This window comes from Anguilla anguilla, chromosome 11 (assembly GCF_013347855.1).
Source record: "Anguilla anguilla isolate fAngAng1 chromosome 11, fAngAng1.pri, whole genome shotgun sequence".
Taxonomy (NCBI): domain Eukaryota; kingdom Metazoa; phylum Chordata; class Actinopteri; order Anguilliformes; family Anguillidae; genus Anguilla; species Anguilla anguilla.
Genome location: NC_049211.1, coordinates 11872341 through 11877737, shown reverse-complemented (window position 1 = coordinate 11877737; position 5397 = coordinate 11872341).

The window sequence follows — 5397 nt, the reverse complement described above, 5'->3', positions numbered from 1 at the left end:
AGAGGAGCAGAATGACGGCCAAAAAGCGCTCAATTAATGACAAAGTGGGCGCAGCACTGGGATAACATGACAAACAAGGCAGAACATTCCGTTTGGCGTCATATGAATTAATCAGTCAAACGCGCAGACATGTTGGATAAACAAATGTTTGATTCATTTCTGCTGCCTGATGGGGCTGCTGATTAAATTAGAAAGCTCTTGAAGACGCAACAAACATGTTTTGGGGGAAAAACAATGGCGGCCGTTTCTTTTTCGCGGAGAACGGGGCCCCCATTGCAGAACGACGGCCGGCATTCCTCCAATTTCTCAACATTCGCTAATTGCCACCGCACGGCAGCAGAAGAGAGGGAGCTTGAACTGGTGCGGAGCCCCACTGGTCCGTGCAAAACCCGGTTTCCAATGGACCAGTAGACTCTACGGGTTCTCCTGGTCAGTTCTAATGGGCCATGCCGTTTCTCCTGTTCATTGTGTTTTTCTGTGTGTTACGGTTAATGGATCAAAACATCTGGCGTTACACATTTGGCTGGGCCTTTTTGTCCCACAGGTCTCAACATGAATGTTTTGGAACCGAAAACCAACAGAAATACTTTCGCATCTCAGTAAATGCATGGAGTAATTTTGGTTTGGAATCTCCTGGGATAAAACTGCTTATATTGGTCCAGAGAGCACTTGGATATCCACAACACATTACACGGACCCTGTTCTTTGAAGAACTCAACTTGAAAAGTAAATGCATATCTTCAGTACCAGGTCACATTTATGGTACCAGGTTACATCTACCATACCAGGTCACTTCTATGGTACCAGATCATCAAAAAAAGTCTTACCACATCAGGTAATGGGAAAAACCTGATATAAACGTTTAAAGTGAAGTAAATATGTTTTAATTGCCATTACATAAACAACTGATTATGGACATGCATTACAGAAGCTATGCCATGAATCATAATTATGTACGGCTCTCTGAGGGGGAAACAATCAGTCACCCTCAATCTGAAATCAATAAAAATCTATTTGCACAAATGAAAATAAGGCCTGCATTCAATAAATATTTGTTCTTAAATTTGGGTCATGCTTAAATGCATGTGGCTTGGTTTTGTTGTTGTTGTTGTTTTTGTTCTTGTAAATTCTGGTGATCCCTGATCCCCCATGTGAAGGATATAAATAAACACATTTAATCCACAAGCCCAAGTTTAGGAAAGATGTTGCATCAATCTTAATTCAAAGCTTAACTCTCTTAATTCAACAAAGGAAATCAAAGTACAACTATACTTACGAATGCATGGGAGGTTTTCTTATCGTCACAACATTAAAATCTCCCTGACCAAATAAGAAAATCTAAAATTATAAACATGTCACACTTCACCTTGCAGTTTAGTGGGTAGGAATACTGAAATGCCAGGAACCCGTTTCACACCAGAGAAATTTTAATTTCTTTCCATCATTTTCTGATGCACTGATACCAGCGGGTGACATTCCCCCCTCTCTGCTGCAAGAGGGGAAAATGGAGCCATGATTTATAACTCCCTGCAACAAGTCCATTTCCCCCCTCATTTATGATCTCCATATGAGCCTTCAAAGCACATACAGGTGGCTGTCCAGAAATATATAAACCTAAAATGTCGATATTTCATACAAATATTCAATATTTGAAACCGAATGTGTTCAATCGCATGCAGCACTATCAGCTCCAAAACAAAGCCACTCACCTTCTTCTTCTTTTAGCAGGAGGCCATCTGCTACATGACACAAATTGAAATTTAAACAAAGAAGGGCACAACTCAGTTTGTGCACAAGGGCCAAGTCCATATCCAAGGCTTGAAATCTATATTTATACATTATTTAAGAAATATATATAATGCATTCTGTAAATATTTGGACAGTTACACTATTTTTTGTTGTTTTGACTCTATACTCCAGCATATTTTGGATTTGAAATGAAACAATGAATGTGAGGTTAAAGTGCAGACTGCACTTTATTTACATGCATATCCAATAGGAATTACAGCTTTTACTCGCAGTCCCTACATTTCAGGGGACTAAAATAACTGGACAAATTAACCTAATCTTATTAGGTTATAAAATAAAATGGCCATGTTTAGTACTTGGTTGCAAATCCTTTGCTTTTGATGACAGCCTGAAGTTTGTGACCCATAGATATCAGCAGATCCTCCCTGCTGATCCTCTGCCAGGCCTATACTGCAGCCATCTTCAATTTCTTTTTGTTTTGGGGGGATTTTGACTTCAGTTTTGTCTTCACCGAGAGAAACATATGTTCTGTTGGATTTAATTTGGGTGAACTGATTTAGCCAGTCAAAAACCTTCCACTTTTTGGCACTTAAAAACTCATTGGTTGCTTTAGTAGGGTGTTTGGGGTCATTGGTCTGTTGCATGGTGAAGTGTCGTCCAATGAATTTTGAGGCATTTGGTTGGATCTGAGCAGACAAGATGTTTCTGGCTATGACAATGCTCTGGCTGAGCTCACCAGTGCATTCTTGCACCATAACAATGCACCAAACCGTTGATTCTGACACATCCAATGTTTTGGCTATGTCTCTGATTAATTTGTTCTGATTTTTATATCCCACGGTGGCCAGCTTTTCTCACATTGACACATTTTTGGTTCTCAGGATGCAAGACAACAGCAACAACTCCAGCAACGGACTCCAAGTGCAAATTGCACACGTAAAATCAAATCTACACCTTTTGTTCACTTTATTTTGCATGAACAAATGATGCAACAACGTACAGCTGGCCAGGAAACAGTTGACCCGCCGATTGTCCAATTACTTTTGGACCACCAAAATGGGAGTCTAGGTATAAAAAGGGCTGCAATTCCTACATGGTTCACCCAATATAGATGCAGACGCCCTTAAATTAAAGCTGACAGTTTGTGCTTGAACCTCATATTCATTGTTTCATTTCAAATCCAATGTGCTGGAGTACAAAGCCACAACAACAAAAATTGTTGACAGAAAACTGGTCCAAACAAAAAGATAATTTTTTATTGTTAAGTCTTGAAATGAGGTAATTAAACATGGACTCACCGACTGTCATCCTGGATGAGACGTCAGGAGCACCAAAATAGAACAAAAAGCATCTAGAAGCATCAAAGAATGACATGTTCAGATATAACAAGAAGTTACACAGAAGTATAAACCTCATAGAGAATTTATGCTCAAGTCATTCATTTCTATCTGTCTAACAAGCAACCAAGAATAAAAAATACAACAACAACAAATTTTTAGAATGTGCCATGATGATCTTGATATGAATGTGATACATTATCAAAGCAGTAATGCATTATACAAAATGTCTGTGCTTACAATGCTGCCACAAATACAATACCATTTAAATGGTTTCAAACTTCCCAACAAATTTATAGAAAAATAATATAATTTCTAAAAAATATACAGCTGCAAGTTCTGCGGTGCACTGGAACATAGAAAATTTCCTTTTTGTGAAAAATTAAGAAAGGATTCGTGCTGCAGCCAAGGGGTTTATGGGGTTCCGTCTGGACATCCCTCCAGCCGCACCTGGTGGTTTTACCTTGGCGTGCTCCAGCGGTCCTCCTCCAGCGGCGATTAGGCCACTTAAGCCCCGTTTCCATGGCAGCCTCACACCTCTGTTTTAAACGCCTGATGGGCCTTGTTTTTGTAACCGATATTTGGGAACGCATCTACTATATTAATGAGCTCATTACAATTACCGTACACCCTGGCTGGCGTTAGAACAACCGACCGCAGCACAATACAGAACGGCTGGGCGACCAGGCTAATTTACATAAGTTAATTAGCCACAGGAAACTTGAGAATTAATATTCCAAATCATCGATTTTATTTATTTATTTTTTCATAAGAATATTTATTGTTTTGGTAATTATCCTGGATGTGTATACAATTTAAATGAGGAAGGGCCTCTAAATATATGTTTTGTTAATGGTGAATTAGCCAAGTGTGGGGGAATAAAACCGGAACTAGGGAGAGTGAGTCGAGAACCACCCTTCGATGGCCTGAGATACCCACAGCGCTCTCAGTTCCGTGCACCCCAGCAGAACAGGCCTGTCTCGATGTGCGGTGGCCGAGGGGGGAGGGGGGCGTTGGGGCATGGGGGGGTGGTGGGGAGGGGGGTGGTTCTTCTTCGGCCCTCATGGGGGGTTAATTTGGCCGGGCCCCCTGCTGGGTCCCTCTACACTGCTTCTTCAACGGGAGAGAGAAGCAATTCTGCTCACAGCCCCGCTCTCCTGTTAAGTTTGCAAAGTCCAATTTTCAGCTAATACGGAGGTCGTGACAGGCGTCACAGAGGGCTTGGTAGGACATAATGGCTACAGAATTGTAAATATTGGTTTTAGAGAGCACCAAATGGGAGGGCAGGGTGAGGGAAATTTCCATTGAGAGCACAGTGGCAGGGACGGGGGGCGCGGAGCAGCGGAATAGATTTTCCATTCTAGTGTGTCACATTAGATTTTCGGAGGTGCTGGGTGGCAGGTACACGTCATTAGTAACACTTTAACGTGGTAATGAACCTTTTTATTTATCCTCCGCGCCGCTCATGAATGCATAAAGAGCTGCTCTGCAGCTGGGTCTGGGAAGCCGGGGAGGGGAGGCGAGGAGGGCCGCCGCCGCCGCCGCCGCCGCCGCCGCCAGGAGAGCGGCGAGCCCCGAGCACCAGGGCGGCGACAGAGGCCTGGCGCCAGGGACGCACGAGCAGGAGGGCGCCACCGCCGCGAGGTCTCCTCTCCGCAAAAAAACCCATTCACCCCCTATCCCAGAGGAGCAGAGCCCTCTTCTCTCCCTCTCCCCATTCAGCGAAGTGACAGGCAAGAGCGTTTCACTTTAGAACAAAATCGGTCGTATAAACACCCCAAAACCCCCCCAGGTATTTTGGGGAGAAAAAACAACAACAACAACATCGACAAAAAAAAAAAAAAACATGTTTGAATCTTTCCAGCTCGCAGGCAAAAAAAAAAAAAAAAAAAAACGGAATTTATGAGCATTCATTAATTATCCTCGTTGTCATTTTTTCTATGGGATCACACAACATGGGAAACAAATGCAATGTCGTGTGGGAGAAAAAGACCATTCAGTGTGTCATCAGAATTATGAGTAAATGATCATGCTCGTTCTCGCGTTGCACGTACCATGCATCAACAGATGTGAGTGACAGCTTCTATTTTACATGGTTTGCGGTTTTATGGGATTAAGTCCATTTTTAGATAAAATATTCATATTAGACACAGAAAAGAAATGCAAATACTTTTCTCTTGACAATTTCAGAAGGGGGAACTCTCCAGCGCCTCCCTCAGGCCAGGAGGAGCCATGACAGCAAAATACTGAGACACCTGATAAAACCTCTCCCCGGCTCGGACTCGTTGCTTGTGCTTGCAGAAGCATGGTG